The 17,882-nt window shown below is 34.9% G+C and overlaps 1 non-coding gene across 1 annotated transcript; it reads left to right on the top strand.

The window, feature by feature from the left end:
- The first annotated feature begins 17,358 nt into the window (after positions 1-17,358).
- TRNAD-GUC (transfer RNA aspartic acid (anticodon GUC)) lies at positions 17,359-17,429 on the top strand. Its single transcript has one exon. It is a non-coding gene; the product is annotated as a tRNA-Asp (tRNA).
- The last annotated feature ends 453 nt before the right edge of the window (positions 17,430-17,882 follow it).

Below are 17,882 nucleotides of genomic sequence, written 5' to 3'. Positions count from 1 at the left end.
AAGGGTTCCAGGCAGTAGAGTAACTTTCCAGAAACCTACAACCTCCAGATGGGTCCCTTGTCCAGATAAGCCCTGAAACCTAGCCCAGCCTTTCCAGAACATTAGATAGCTCTATCTCCCTACCACATATTAGTGACAGATCCTTCCAATATCAAAAATTTAGAATTGCCATAGCCCAAACAATCCCAAAGAGAGGTATGGAAAGATCAAAGGTGATGTGGGAATTATACGTAGAAGATAGGACTTAACAAATGAATATGAATGCTGAATCATTAAATTGATACCTCTTTTAGTCTCCAGTATTTTAGAGCAGCTAGAAGTAAAAACCTAAAATTGTGAAATTGTAACCCATGTCAAAGTCTGAAATATGTTCTACATCTAATTGTGCTGTGCTTTGAAACTTATAGCTTTTTTGTATATATGTTATTGTTCACAAAAAAGAAGAAAAAAAGTTGTTTGTGATGATAAGAAAAGTATTTAAGCCCTCTAGCCTCCTATATTCGGAGCAGCTAGAAGGAAAAATCTGAGAGGATGGTATGGTAGACCATTACAAACTCTGGGATCTCTCCTGTAATTACTTTTTGAAGAGTTCGTTGAAAACTATTGTTTTTTATTTCTTTGCCTTGTATATATATATTATGCCACACAATCAAAAAAGAAAGTTTAAAACATTGATAGAGTGAAGAACTTCTGCTTTCAAATATATTAGGTTGGAATACACCTATGTTTCCACTAGAAAAAATAAGTTTAAGCCTGGAAGGGGCAGATAAATTATATAATCCTAATTTTAAAGGCATCAGGGAGTTGTGGGAATAAGGACTAGATTAAAATTCCAGAGACAGCAGTTCCTTACTAAGTGAACTGATGAGCTCAAATCATTGCCCACCCCCACCCCCACCCCGCCCCGCCCCAGGTCGATCTGCCAATGCTGAGATCAGGCTGAGAATTGGGATTGGCCAAGACCTAGACCTCTTCCGGGAAAATGAAAAATCATAAAGCTTTTAGCAATCATGTAGGGGTCATAGAAAATAAATTGGAAACTTGAGGAACTTCAAATCCCCTCATAGCTTATTTCCTATCTTCCAAGGCTGCACAGAGGCTGAGAGTTAAAAGATTCTATAAGGGAAAGTTAAAACTTCCATGTCTCATGGAGATTAGATATAAAGAAGCACCTATGAGAGGAGGCTCACAATTAATATCTCCCTTAAGACATTTGCTAGATTTTGAAGTTGTGTGAGTTACGAAGCTGAAGAGCTATGCTGGAAAATTCTGAAGAATAAAATTGAATCTTGCATAGTTTTTCAGTAAGTGAAGAGACAAAAACATGCCAGCTTCTCAGTCTAAACCCTAATAAGAAAGGCCTTAAGTAATAGGGAAAAAACAGATGGACTGAGCCTTAATGCAGCACATCTACAATCCAGATCGATCCCTGATTGGATTAAGGTGATCAGTCTGATCCTACAAATCTGATAGAGGAAAGGAGAATCCTGTCTGGTAAAAGATACAATCATATATAGCACAATGACTATAGAAATAAAGAAAATAATGTGAGAAGAGGCAAGAAAACCTGAATAATCAAGGAAAACAACAGATGGATGGAGAATCTCACTAGAGAAATGGCTTATCCATTTATATAAACTATATGAATATTATAATTCTACTATTCTGTATGAAACATGCAATTTATAAAACCAATCACTCATTATATAGTCGTAATAATAGTATGCACACAGAAGTAATAAGAAAACATCAATAAGTAATGCCCAAATAGAAACATAAAAATAAAAAAGATTGGAAAAATAAATAAGACCATGAAAACTGTGAGACATATGTTAAATGTCTATTACAGATGTAATTGGTGTCTCAGAAGAAGAGATAGAGATTGGACCAAAAATAATATTTGAAGTTTTAATAACTGAAGAAAGGTATAAACAGTTAGAACCAAAGAGACCATCAACTCTGAAGAAAGGAAATCCAAAAGAAAACCAAACCTAAGCACATCTTTGTAAAATTGCTCAAAATGAGACAATGGGACATACACATACATATTACCATCAGATGCAGGCAGCTGACTGCTCAAGTGAAATGTGGAGAGTTAGAAGAAAATGAAATAAAATCTTTTCCTAAAAAAGAAGAATGAAGTGAGAGAATTAATAGTCCCCAATTTAAAAACTTATTATAACACTACATGGTCAAAACAGCCCAGTACTGGCACAAAGACAGAAGCATTGACCAATGGAATTGCATTGAGAATGCAGAAGTAGACCACCAAATCTATGGTAAACTGATCTTTGACAAGACCCCCAGATCCACTGAACTGGGACAAAATAGCCTTTTCAATAAATGGGCATGGGAGAACTGGATATCAACAGGCAAGAGAATGAAAGAGGACCCTTACCTTACACCCTATACAAAAATTAACTCAAAGTGGATCAAACACCTAAATATAAGAACTAGCATCATAAAGCTCCTCGAAGAAAATGTGGGAAACAGATTCAAGACCTAGTAATAGGAAGTAGCTTCCTAAACTTTATCCCCAAAGCACATGCAACAAAAGAAAAAAGTAGATAAATGAGAGTGCCTCAAGAGACTGCCAAAAAGGTGAAGAAGCAGCCAACTCAATGAGAGAAAATATTTGGAAATCACATTTTGGATAAAGGTTTGAAAATCTGTATATATAAGGAAATCATAAGTTCTAAGAAATTGTATGCTGATTGGTTTTATTAATAAAAATTTAAAATTTAAAAAAAAAAGAAATCATAAAATGCAGCAACAAAAGAACAAAACCCATGTATAAAGTGGGCTAAAGATATGAATAGACATTTTTCTGAAGAGCAAATACAGATAGCTAAAAAGCACATGAGGAGATGTTCATTCTCATTAGCTATAAGGGAAATGCTGATCAAGACTACAATGAGATACCACCTTACACCTGTAAGAATGGCTGCTCTTAAACAAAAAGGAAACTACAAGTGTTGGAGAGGATAGAAATTGGGACATTTATGCACTGCTGCTGGGAATGTATAATGGTGCAGTTACTATGGAAGACTGGCAGTTCCTCAGAAAACTAAATATTGAGTTGCCCTATGACTTGGCAATAGCACTACTCAGAATCTAATTAAAGGAGCTGAAAGCAGTGACACAAACAGAGATTTGCACACCAATGTTTGTAATAGTATCATTCACAATTGCCAAAAGATGGAAACAATCCAAGTGCCCATCAACAGACAAATGGATTAATAAAATGTGGTAAATACATAGGATGGAATATTATGCAGCAGTAAGATGAAATGATGTCCTGAAGCACATGACAAGATGGATGAGACTTAAGGACATAATGCTGAGTGAAATAAGCCAGACACAAAAGGATAGATACTGTATGATTCCACTTTTATGACAATTGTAAGGGTAAAATCAGAGGCTTATAATACAGAATATAGGTGACCTAGAGATACATAGAAGCTTGAGATGGGTGAATGTTAGCTAAGGAGGTTGAACTTAACTGTAAGGGAGTAGATAGAAGTGAAGGCAGTTCATTAGTGGGTCTATAAGTAATATTACCATATAGAAGGTGAATATGACTGAAAGTGGTTCTATACACTCATGTGTCCCAATGATTAACACTACAAATGAACTTACATGAACTATTGCAAAGGTCTGACTCTTGTACAAAGCGTGTATAATTTTGGGGTATGGGGGAAAATGCTATTGCATGCTATGGGCTATGTTTAACAGGAAAATATCAACAGTCCTACACCAATATGAGGGGTACGTAATGGAGGGGGGACAAGAGTTGAGAGGAGGTATGGATTTTCTGTTCGGTGAGGGTGTGTTTATTGGCTCTTTTGCTTGGGAACAATGAAATTATCTAAAATTGAGAGTGCTGATGGACTATTGACTTTCAATGTTATACATGAGTCCAAGTAAATGGAGGTGGCTGAAAGATGTACTGATTGAGGAGTAGATTGGTGAACGATGGTGTAAACATGTGATCGAACATGGTGCTGCTACAAAAAGGAATGAAGTTGTAAGGCACGCAACAATGTGAATGAGCCTGTGGGACATTTGATGAGGTAAAATAAGCCAGAAACCAAAGAGCAAATATTATATGATCTCATTTAGAAAATACTTGTAAGAAAACTGGGACCTAGATTGTAAGCTCTTATAGCAGTCACATATAGTCTGGAGTGGTAATTGTTACTTCTGGGTTTGAGGGGCTGTTTTATATACGTATAATCTGGTATTTAGAGATAAGAATGAAGCTGACCAGGTCGGGATTAAGGTAATTCATAATACAGGGGTAAGGAAGACATTGTCTGTATTTTATAACTTTATCCACTCTTTGAGACCAAAGGAAGAAAGGTTTATTTGTCCAGAATCTAAATTTTCTGTAGTACATAATCTGACTCAACCTGTCTGGAAAGATCGTTTAAATAATCCAAACACAGGGAGCCCAGAATAAGAATAAGAGCCTTTAATCCTGTATAACTTAATGTAGTGACTTGATACATCCCAGAGTATATTAAGCAGATAATCAAAAAGTATTGGCAAAGTTTCCTGAGGGCTGGGAAAAATATGGAGCTATTAAAGTTTACCATTAAGGAATCCCCTGATACGGTGTCAAACATTAGGGACATCCAAATCAATAGGCCAAGCCCTTGATCTTGAGGCTTGCTCTTGTGACACTTATGTATGTAGCAGGGAAGCTTAACCTACCTATAGGTATGCCTAAGAGTCACCTCCAGAGGCCCTCTTTAGTTCCTCAGATGTGGCCTTTCTGTCTGTAAACCCAACTTTGCAAGTGAACCATTGCTCGCCCCACTATGTGGGAAAGGACATTCAGGAATGAAAGTCTCCCTGGTGGCATGGGAGATGACTCCCAGGATGAGTCTGGCCCTGACACCATGGGATCAACAATGCCATCCTGACCAAAGCGGGGGAAAGAAGTAAAACAAATAAGGTATCAGTGGCTGAGAGAATTCAAATAGACTGAAGAGGCTACTCTGGAGGTCACTCTTACACAGGCTTCAGTTAGACATTGCTACCTATTATAACTTACCAAACCCCAACCAAATCCATTCTTACCCATCTACAAAGGTTCCATGCACTATGGTAACTTTCCAGAAACCTACAACCTCCAGATGGGTCCCACATAAGTCCTGAAATGCAGAGGGGCCAGCCTCTCCAGAACATCAACTCGTTCCATCCCCCATCCCATATTATCAACAGCCCCTTCCAATATGAGAAAGTTAGAATGGGCATACCCCTAATGAGTGAGAGAAGGATCAAAGGTGATGGTGGAGTTATACAGAGAAGACAGGGTTTAACAAATTAGTATGAATCCTGAATCATTGCACTGATATTTCTCTTAGTCTCCAGTACTTTAGAGCAGCTAGAAGTAAAAACCTAAAATTGTGGAATTGTAGCCCATACCCAACTTGGAAATTTGTTCTATAACTAATTGTTGCAATGTACTTTGAAATTTATTGCTTTTTTATATATATGTTATTTTTCACAAAAAAAAAGAAAAAAGGAGGAGGAGTATAACAGAGAAGATAGGGTTTAACAAATTTGTGTGACTGTTGAATCATTGTATTGATATTTCTTTTGCTCTCTAGTGTCCTGGAGCAGCTAGAAGAAAAAATGAAAAATTGTGGGACTATAACCCACCAAACTTTAAAATCTTTTTTGTAACTACTTGTTAAAATGTACTTGGAAATGCACTGCTTTTTTGTATATATATTATATTTCACAGTTTTTAAAAAATGTTAAATAAATAAGGCCACATAGAAGAAAATCTTTACAAAGTAAAGATTTTAAAGATTATTAAAAAGTTTTAAAGATTAGGTTTTAAAGTTATTTACTGCTGAAAGTAATTGGAATTCTATGCCCAGTGAATATATCATTCAAAACCAAAGGGGAACTAAAAACTTTTGACATACAAATATTGAGGGATTAATCACTACTATGTGCGGACTAAAAAATATACTAATTTAGATTTCTTCAATCAAAAAGAAAATGACTTTTCAATTTTTGGTGCATTGTAGTACCTAAAGAGGAAAATACCTGAAACCTTTCAACTGTAATCCAATAGCATTGATTCTTGAAGATGAGTGAATAACTATAAAGCTTTTGAGGTGTGACCATGTGACTATGAAAACCTTGTGACTGACACTCCGTTTATTCATCATGTGGACAGATGAGTAAAGAAAAAAAAAGGACAAAAAATAAATAACTTATAGTAGTGAATGGGAGGTATAAGATGTTCTGGGTATTCTTTTTTACTTTTACTTTTATTCTTTTTTTTCCTTTTTTGGAGTAATGAAAATGTTCAAAAATAGATTTTGATGATAAATTCACAGTTGTATGATGATATTTTGAACCACTGATTATACACTTTGGATGATTATATGATCATATATCTATATTATATAATATGTAATATATAATATTATATAATATAGCTCAATAAAATTGCATGGAAATTTAGGAGAAAATGAAGAACACCAGGAGAAGTAAAATCAAAATAAATGATGATTATACCAAAAAGTTATATTGTCACACAAGGTTGGAAACATTTTGCAGAACTACCACATGTGACAAAAATGACACAAAAAACATGGGGAGTGAATGAAGGTAATTTTCTAGTAGAATTAGAGAAGTGGCAAAAATAATAATTCCTTGAGTATAATAAATCATGTGTGCAAGTTTAATCCTTAGAGAAACCAATAAAGAGCAATTAAAAATCCATGGCTAATAGGCAAAGTAGAAAAAAACTGAGTGAAAAGAAAAAATAATAAAGAAGCTACAACATACCAGCAAGTCAAGTCAAAAGAAATTAGGAGGGAAAAAATTCAATAAATACAAGAGCACAGATCCAATATGTAGAAATCCAACTGTACAGTACAGAAAATCAACAAGACCAAAACTTATTTTTGGAAAGAATAAATAAATTTGTATGCCCCCTACTGACATGAATAAGTAAAAATAGAAAGCACAAATTACCAAAATAAAAAATACATATGGGGAGGCTGGGGGAGGGGTCATAAAAAATCCTACAGACATCATAAAGCTAATAAAAGGGTATGGTGACGTTTATATCAATATATCTAATAATACTTAGGGAATGGAAACATTCTTCAAAAATAAAGCTTACCAAAGCTAATGGTACATTAAATAGAAATCAGAATATTCTGTTAGCTACTACTAAATTATAATCACATTCTTATGTACAAAGAGCTGGAGAGCTCAATAATCACAGTTAGAGAAAATAATTTTATCATGCTTTCCTACCTCATTAATTGGCTTCCCAGCATGATGGAGGCTCAAGTTGGAGAAGAATATTTAACTTCAAATGAATTTCACAGTTTTGATTATTTTTTTAGACCAGGCATTTCAATTACTGGACTTGACTGTACTTGGCACCGAAGTGATGTTTTATTATCTTGGCGTGATTGGAAACCTGACCTAGGTTTGAGAGGGAGTAGGGAAGAGACATATTCACAGAAGTGGTATGAAGGATATGGGGGAGGGCAGACGCAGTTGGGTGGGATCTTTGTCACCCATCCACTTGTGAATGGGACATTTTGATTAGGTGGCTCCCATGGAGGTGGGTTTTCATCCATTCATGGTGGTTCACTTACTGGAGTCCTTTAAAAGGGACCCATTTGGGGAAAAGCTTCAGAGCTAACATAGTCAGAGACATTTGGAGAAGAAGAAAGAAAACACCCCAGGGCAACTGTTTGAAATTAGGAGCCTAAGGACCAGCAGAAGCAAGCCACATGCTTTCCCAGATTGGCCTTTCTTGAGTCAAAGTACCTTTATTTGGATGCCTTAGTTTAAACATTTTAATGGCCTCAGAACTATAAACTCATAATTTATTAAATTCCCTTTATGAAAGTCAATTCATTTCTGGTATATTGCATTTTTGGCAACATTAACAAAATAAAACACTTGGAAAACCACACATCCAAGGATCTCTCCAGAAAGAAATTCACCCTTTTGTGAACAGCAGGACAGAAGTAGCTCATAGGCTGTTGTGTGGAAGAGGGAAGAGTACTGTACAGACATGGTTAAGACAACCAGGGAATTTAAATCTTGTCTTAACTGAAAGCAAAGGTCAACTGTTTGCTTTCTAAGTGAGAAAAAGAGATTATGACTTTTGGTTGGATTAATCAGAGAAGAATTTGGTAAAGGGCGAACTTAAGCTTGACCTGGACAAATGGGTAGGATCTAATTAGATAGAGAGGAACAGGCATATATTCATAAAAAAAGTACAGCACAAAATTGGTGCAGATGCAGGAGTGAGTAAATGTGTTCCTGATCAGAGAATGGCCCAACTATTCAGCATAGTCGATTACTATGATTTTCTTTTCGCCTTTTTTTTTTTAATTGTGAAATATATGTACAAAAAAGCAATAAATTTCCAAGTACATTTTAACAAGTAGTGATAGAACAGATTTCAAAGTTCAGAATGAGTTACAGTTCCATACATTTTCCTTTTTCCTTCTAGTTGCTCCAAGACACTGGAGTATAATTGGGTTTTAAGACTGAAAAGTTGTAAAGCAATACAGGAGAATTTTAAAAGAAGAATTGATAAGAGATTATAACTGATTATTATATAATTCCAAGAGATAATGTGTTGCACTTAACATGCACAAGTTACTGTACTGGGTGATTTATAATTTTATTTGGTTCTTATAATCCATTGGAATATGTATTTTTCTTAGCCATATTTTATAGATGAGAAAATTGAGACAGAGGGAAATAATGCACCTTGACGTTAATTCATAAAATGAAAAGTGCAACATCCAGAATTCAGATTCAAGTAGTTCAACTCTAGTAAACACTATTAACCACTATACTCTCTTCTAAGAATAAGATAGTGGATACAGAAGGCAGTGAAGAGCAGTGGATAATTCTTAAATTCTTTCTTTGAGTTTAAATTCTTTCTTCGTCTTGTGAAGTTTTGGATACTGAAATTTTCTGAGTCTAAATATCTTTTTTTTCTGTAAAATGAAGATAATAAAATCTACCTTTACCTTATCATTATTAAAAATAATTTAGATTTTAGGGGTAACTTGTACAGTATCTTGTAGAGTAGAAGATGCTTCTACAAATGGTAGCTCTTATGAGTGTGGAATTGGGGAGGAGATTATGAGTTCAAATATTAGATATTTTATTTTGAAATGACAGAGCTGGGCATGACTAGTAAGTGCTGGGCAGATACTAGGTTCTTAATGTCAACTCAGTCTGATTTTGATTTTGAGATGATAGTGGGGCACTGAAATGGCGCAGTCTGATGACATTTACAGATAAAGGCGTGGAGTTTGGGATAGCAGTGAGTGTTGAAACAACAGAGTCACCTAGGTAAAAGTACTAGTTGAGTTCTTAAAAGCGGATAAGATTTAAGAGAGAGGTATAAAGCAGGAACATTGGCACAAACAGCCCTAGGTTTTGGAGATGAAATGGATACATGAAGAAATGGTCAGAGAAATAAAATCATGTTTTGGTAAGCTTAAATCAAAAAGAGTGGTTGGTGTGATGCTGACTCAGCGGCAGAGTTCTCACCTGCCATGCCGGAGACCCGGGTTCAATTCCCGGTGCCTGCCCATGCAAAAAAAAAAAAAGAATTTTCTCTTCGTAAGGATAAATGGGCTGAATAAAGGAAGTATTACTCACCTGAAATATCTAGTGCTGTGGGGGAAAAAAAGATTGCTGAAAATGAAATATTTGTCACAGAATCCACATTGTAGATTCATGTTAATACTACTGTTATAATTGTATTTTAAAATAAAGAGTTACCTTCTGCCTTCCCTGAAAAAAAGTTGGCAAGCTGGAAATAGTGTTACTTATTCCTAAATGCTATCAAATGTGTATTTATTTTTTAATTTTTTTAAACATAATGTTCAAACACGAACATTCTTACCATATGATCATTCCATTCTTGGTATACAATAAAAATCTCACCATATCATCACAATAATCATTTCTTAGAACATTTGTATCAATTCAGGAAAAGAAATAAAAAGAAAATATTTCATACATCTTAAAGGTGCATCTTAAATGGCTTTTTCCATTTCCACTGGACTCTTTCAGAACAGCAAAAGGAAAAATAGTCCTTTTTCAAAGAGAGTTTACGCCTACCTTGTCTTTTCAATTTCTAATTTCCATTACATTTCTTCTTAAGGTAGGCTTTCTTGCTTATTCAACAACCAAACATTTGCTGACACCTAAAGTGTGGAAGGCACTCTGTGAGGGTTCCTGGAGATAACAGAAATTAATTTTTAAACAATCGCTGTCTGCAAGACCCATACACTTCAGTGAAGAAGAAAGATACAGAAACTATGTATACAAATCACTACAAAGCAATGCTTAATATTCATGCTATATGGAAATAGTCTTCGAAGGTGCTGAAGACCCTGAGCAGAGCTGTGAAGATATGACGGCTCTGGATAGGTAGGAATAAGTGAGGGTGAGGGAGCACTTGCCTGACAAACTGAGTAATGACAAAGACTTAAATTGTAGACCTTTTTTTGTCTTGTTTGCCCAAAGCTAATGTAGCATTTTGATGTGTTAAGAAACATCAAAGAACTTACATTTTTCCTCATTCTTTTGAATGATTTTTAATATTCTTGATTGAGTCTTATTGAAGAGTTTAGGTTTTAAAAAAATTTAAGACACCAAGTTGTAATTTCCCACAGTCATTCTAACTGTCTGAAAAATACCTATTCAGGTAAAATTCCAAAGTATGAAAAAGAAAGTGGTTTTGATCTATTTAATCTGTCACCTGGTCAGAGGGCAGGCAAAGACCTCTTTATTGCAAATCCACTGCTACATGAATGTAACCCAATCAAGATAGAAGAACTAATTTAGTTGCTGTCAGTTTATTTATAGTGCTTTCAAGATTTGTCACAAAGATTGCTGTCTGTTAAATAAATTAAGGTTATTTCCAATGACTAAGACACTGCAGGGATATGCTAGTCTTCAATATTTTATAGCAGAAAGTCCTCTTGTTTTGAAGAATGTCACTGACATTTTTTTAGAGTTTGTTACCAAGTGAATAATAGCAAAGGAAATAAAGCCCAGATTTTAGAATTTGCTAAATCCTGGCTGAAGCTTCCCTTATGGAGTATCAGTTTATCCTTCTTGAAAGGAAAGATTAGAGAGATCTATCTCTGCCATGTTTTGGAATAGCATTCCTCAGTGTATAAACCACTTATCATTTTTCATAATATGTGTTGCCAAGAAAGAACAACCCTTTATCGATTAAGAGACTCTGATTCCTCGACATGGGACACGATTCCAGGGGATGAGCCTGGACTCAGCATCGTGAGATTGAGAAAGACTTTTTAACCAAAATGGGGGAGAGAAATGAAACAAAACAAAGTTTCAGTGGCTGAGAGATTTCACATAGAGTGAAGAGGTCATTTTGGAGGTTATTCTTAGGCATTATATAGATATCCCTTTTTAGTTTTTAGTGTATTAAAATAGCTAGAAGGAAATGCCTCAAACTGGTGAACTGTAAAAACCTTGTGTCTGACACTCACTTTATCCAGTGTATGGGCAGATGAGTAAAAATAAGGACAAAAATAACTTAATAATAAGAGGCTAAGGGGTATAAGGATGTTTGGGGTGTTCGTTTTTACTTTCATTTTTGATTCGGATTTGTATTTTTTTGGAAAATAAAAATGTTCAAAAATTGACCGTGATGATGAACGCACAACTATGTGATGATAACGTGAACCACTGTTATACACTGGATGATTATAGAATATGTGTATCTCAATAAAATTACATTTAAAAAGGGATTTTTAGGGCGGTGCGATGGTGGCTCAGAGGCAGAATTTTCGCCTGCCATGCCGGAGATTCGGATTTGATTCCCGGTGCCTGCCGTGTGAAAAAAGAAGAAAAAGATTCTGGCTCTACTTTACCGAAAAATAAAAGGAAGGCATTCCCTATGGGACTCAGCCCTACTTAAATGAAATGATAATAGCTGATACTTATTGAACTAGTAATGTGTCAGATTTGGAGATACACTGTCACATTCCTCATGCTTTTAAGCATCATGGTATAATGAAAAGAGCTCCTGTTTTAGAGTCAGGCAGGTTTGAGCTCCAAACTTGACTCTTTATTTTCTGGGTACCCTTAACTTTAAGACAGACAATAATCTCTAACAGATATTATATATATATAAAGCCTCTTCTGTAGCACAAGGCAAATTGTAAATGTTCAATAATTCACAAATCTAACAGTAGGCACAGAAAAATTACCTGGACAAAAATAACTTTGTCCTGATGTTTCTCACCACATGGTCTTAGTTTCATCAGTAAATCTGGTTAGGCTGAGGACCAACTATAAATGACTTATAGTTTCCAAAAGTTAAATTTGGGTACTCATTGGTTTTCAATCATAAGCCAGAAATTATTATTCATACAATGCCTTGGTAAGAGCTGACAAAAAAAAGTCAGGTAACTGCTGCTTCCCCGTGGTAGCTTTACATCTATTAATTAATTAATCCCCCCCCCATTTTCCTGACCCTCCCTCATCTGCAGTTTGAAGACCACTGTTAATATCTCCTTCTTTAACTCCTCTGATGATCCAGACATTGATGAGACATCACAGCTTTTCCTGTCAATCATGATTAAGGCTTTGAAGTCAATGAAAATTTTCTTTGATGTTTTCTGACAGCTGTCCTATGATGAACAGATAATAGGTTGTCTCCTTCTTTCATGGGCTTGCATATAATTAATGCTAATATTTTTACTAGTGTTCCTGTATATTTTTGCTTTTGATTAAGCTTCTATGTGAAAATATTTTTGCTTTTGATTAAGCTTCTATGTGAAAATATCTAAAATTTCTCAATAATGTATTACAGTGTCCTCTGTAGGAAAGGCCTTGTACGCCATTCATTAGATTTAATCTTGAAAGTGATTTTTGATGCTATTATATGTAGTTTCTTTTTATATTTTTATAGTTATCATTTTGCTGATGTATAAAATGCACATTGACTTCTGTAGTTGCATTGGTTAAATCCACTTGCTAATTCTTACATTTATCTGGATATTCTTTTAACTTTTTTTTCAATTTTATTATGATATACTCACACACCACACAAACCATCTGAAATGTACTGTACTGGCTCACAGTGTCCTCACATAGTTGTGCATACATTTCTATAATCAATTTTAGAACATTTTCATTACCTGCTATTCTTTTGAATTTCCACATATATAATCAGGTTATCTGCAGATGATAATAGTTATTTCTTCCTTTCTAATATTTCTGCCATTTATTTCTGGCTAGGACTTCCTCTACAATGTGAAAGGGTGATAGTGGGCATTCTAATCTGATTCCTGTTGCAAACATCAAGGATTTGACTGTTAATCCTGAGGCATACAGTGAAGGTTCTATGGAAACTTTTTAGCAGATTAAAGAAGTTTCCATTTCTAGTATGCTACGAGTTTATAATGTAAATGGATGGTAAGTGATATCAAATGGTTTATCTGCCTCTATGGAGATAATCACATGATTTTTCTCCTTTGTTTTCTAAATGTTATCAAAATTGTTATAGCCTAATAAAATTAATTGGAATTGGTTCTTATTTTCTTCTCTATGCCTGAGATTTTGTGAGGTTGGTATTATTTTATCCTCAAATATTTGGAACAATTCACCACTGATCCCACATAAGCCCAGCGTTTACTCTGTGGGAAGGTTTATAGACATAGGGCTATTTCGTTGTTCAATTTTTATAAAATTTCTTTTCTCTTTTTGCAAAAATTCTATATTTCAACTAGCTTTCCCGTTTCATCAAAATTTTATGATTTAATGGCAAAATTTTACCTTCATATTATAATTTCTTTAGAACCTATATTAAGGGTCTCACTTTCATTCCTGTTATTACTGATTGTGTTTTCTCTCTTTTTCCTTTGATCAGTCTTTTTTGGGGATTTATCAATTTTATCAGTCTTTTTCAGAGAAACAGTCTTTGCACATCTTTGTTGTTAACAAATTTTCTTTTTTTCCTCTCATCTTTATTGGTGCCTTCTATTTTCTGTGCATTAACTTACTTTTCATGTTCTCAGTTTTTGAAGTAGTTAAAAAGAAAATTTATTTTCAACCTTTCTTCTTTACTAATATATGCATTCAAGTATATACATTTCATTTCACAGTTGACCTTAGCTGTAACTAAGATTTAATAAGTTGTATTTTCATCATTATTTAGTTTAAAATACTTGTGAATTTTTCTTTAATCAGTGACTTATTTGGAAGTATATTCCTTAATTTCCAAATATTTAGATATTTTCTAATTCACTATTTGTTTACTGATTTCTAGTTTAACTTGACTGTGGTCAGCAAACATAATCTATATTAATTTAATTCTTTGACATTTTTTCAGAACGTCTTGTTGCTCAGAAGAGGGTAAATTTTGGCAAATATTCCATGGGCACTTGTGTTTTATAGTGGTTAGATGTGATAAATCTTACATATTCCATAAATGTATACACTATATATAATATGTAAATTATACCTTGTTAATTGAACAAATTACTTAAATTTTTTACTGATATTTTGTTTGCTAAATCTCTCAGTTGATGTTTCCCTCAGTTGTTGTGAGGGGCATTTTAAATCTTTCACTACGACTATGAATTTAAAAATAAAACTATGTGTCTAATTTTACTTTCTTTTATAGCTTTATGTATATGAGTACTAGCTATACACGAACCTAAAAATCTCATACCATCTTGGTAGATGGTCATTTTATCCTTATTCAATATTCTTCTTTATCACTTCATCTTTTCTTGAGGTCTAATTGCTTGACATTAATAAAGCTATAGCAGCTTTCTTTTTCAGAGTGAATGTTTCCATCATTTTATTTTGATTTTCTATTTGCAAACACTATTTAGTTATTTATTTTTAACCCAGTTTGATCATTTTTTGTCTTTTACTGAATTATATATGTGTGTATGTTCCTGATATATTTGACTTTACTGTTTGCTTTCTATTTGTTCCTGTTTTCTTATGACTTGACTTTTCGGATGAAACTTTTAACATTTCACTTTCCCCTTCTATTAGGTTAAAATCAACGTTGTTTTTATTTTTATTTCAGTGGCTAAATTAGGTCAACATTGTTTTTATTTTTATTTCAGAGGCTAAATTAGAGAATACAGCATCCATACATGATTTATTGTAGTCTAATTTAAATGTTCCTTTATTCATTATCAGAAAATCAGAGGAACTTAGAACATTATAATTCCTTTTCCCACGTTCCTACTTTTTGTGCTTTGTTGTTAAATACTTTATTTTTTATGTTATTGTTTTAGTAAACTTTCGACCCGCCTAGACATTTATATTTATTCACATATTTGTCCTTACTTATGCTCTTCGCTCCTTCATTTCCTTATTCCTTGTGGAATTTTATCTTCCTTCCTGAAGAATATGTATTAATATTTCCTTTAGGGCATGTCTGTTTCTGAGAATGTCTCAATTTTTTCTTCATTCTTGAAGAAAAGTTTAACTGTACATAAAATTATAGGTTTACAGTTTGTTTCAGCTTTTCAAAGACATCATTCCACATTAATTCCACTAAGAATTAGCCGTCAGTCTTATTATCATTCTATTCAGGCTTCTCTATCAATTTTGGGGGGCTGTATTTCAGATGTTTTCTTTCTCTTTGCTTTTCTGAAGTTTTCCAAAGATGCACCTAGGTATACTTTCTTTATATTTATCCTTGGGTTTGTATAATTTTTTTTCAATCTGTAGCGTGATGGGTTTCATCAATTTTGGAAATTTCTCCGCAATTTTTTTCACATATTGTTGTTGCCCATTCTCTCTTTCCTGACCTTGGTCAGGAAATAATAACTTACGCTGCTTTTTACCAGGATATCTTCTGGTACACCATCTATTAAAATTAACATTTTTAATAGATGGAAATGGCATCTCATTTAACAAGAATTTGGCAAACTTATAAAGATTAAAATGATAATGGAAGAGGAAATAAAGATCTACTCTTGTACTTCTGAGGAAATGGCAGATTAGGGAGTTCCAGTACTCAGTCCTCCCACCAAAACAGCTATTAAATAGACAGGAATGTCTGAAATAATTATTTTGAAACTCTGGGAAATGCTGTACAGCGTCCAGGGAAAATTGGGAAGAACAGACTGATAAATTACAGTATTTATCATAATTTATCATTACAGTAGGGCATCCAGACACTGATTACCTGCTGGTGCCAGAAAAGGACATAAAAATCCTCTCTCCCAAGATTGGGGTGAGCATGACAAATCCCTGATCACAGCTTTTTATTTTTTTGGCATGGGCAGGCACCAGGAATCAAACCCAGGTCTCTGGCATGGCAGGCGAGAACTCTGCCTGCTGAGCCACCATGGCCCGCCCTGAACACAGCTTTTGATTAGCTAATTCAAATTGCTGGTTCCCAACTCTAGGAGTTACTATTGTTTCAACTCTCCATGGACCATTGAGGAGGTTGTGGAGATTTAAGGATGCAGAAATTCCTCAGGATTACAGGGAACACTTGGCTGAAGGGAAGCAGTTTCTGGGCTGGCCAGGGTAGCTCAGTTTGGAGAGCCATAAGAGAAAAATTTGGTGCCCCTCCTGATCCCTCAGGGCACACTGGAATCAGTCTGGACTCCCCTAGTGGCTCCCTGGTATTGACTGGAAAGAACAATTTGGAAAAGTCTTCTCCAGGGTGACCCTATTCCCAGAATTTGCCCTCCTGAAAAAAGCAACATGAGACATCAAAAGGTTTGTAAAAAACTATAGAGGCAGGGCTGGCTATGGTGGCTCAACAGGCAGAGTCCTTGCCTGCCATGCTGGCGATCTGGGTTCGATTCCTGGTGCCTGCCCATGCAAAAAACAAATCTATAGAGGTAGAAAATCTGGTATAAAGGGATGCTGGCTTCAAATACCTGGGAGAGGGAGATCTACAAAGCAACCAAACAGGTACAACCAAACCCCTGTAAATGGGGGACTTCCAAAATAACTAACAAGCAAAAGGTTAGGGCAACACAGAAACCCAGAAAGACAAGGAAAAACTTGCACAGCTCATTCTCCTTGGGCAGACTTTCCTGATAGGAAGCTTGAAGCTCAAGAAAGTCTTTGTCTTAACACTAGTTGGCTACAAAATTAAGAATAGACATTCCAGGCAGTGAGTCTCAGAGTTAATATTTAAAAATATTAAAATGTACGATTTCCAACAAAAGAGTACAAGATAAAGAGGAAATGATAGCTCATCCAAAAGAAGATAAAATGCAGATAATACCAATGAAGAAGATGAGAATGTGAACATTGAAACAAAGCCTTTAAAAAAGTGATGTTAAAAATGCTCAAGTTAGGAGTGCACAGGTAGTTCAGTGGTAGAATTCTTGCCTGTCATGCAGGAGACCCGGGTTCAATTCCCAGCCTATGCACACACCCCACAAAAAATGTTCAAGGAGATGAAGGAAAGTACAGAGAAATAAGCCAGACAAAAAGGACAAATAATATATGATCTCACCAATTTGAACTAATAAGTAAACTCATAGAGTTAGAATCTGGAAAATAGGTAACCAGGGGTTGGAAGGGGTAAGAGAATGAGTTGCTGATGCTCAGTTTGTGCAGAATTTCTATTTAGGCTGCTTGTAAATGTTTGGAAAGGGATAATGGTGATGGCAGCACTTTATTGTGACTGTAAGTAACAGTGCAGAATTATGTTTGTGAATGTGGTTGAAAGGAGGAAGTTCTGGGTTGTGTATGTTACTAGAAAGTTAGAAGACAAAACATGGGACTATATAGCACAGTGAAACCTGTCGTGGATGATGACTGTGGTTAATAGTAGAAATCTGAGAATGTTCTTTTATGAATTATTAACAAATGTACATCAC

Source organism: Tamandua tetradactyla, chromosome 8, assembly GCF_023851605.1.
Source record: "Tamandua tetradactyla isolate mTamTet1 chromosome 8, mTamTet1.pri, whole genome shotgun sequence".
NCBI lineage: Eukaryota > Metazoa > Chordata > Mammalia > Pilosa > Myrmecophagidae > Tamandua > Tamandua tetradactyla.
The sequence above is the reverse complement of the archived record's forward strand: the minus strand, read 5'-3'. Positions and strand labels throughout refer to the sequence as shown.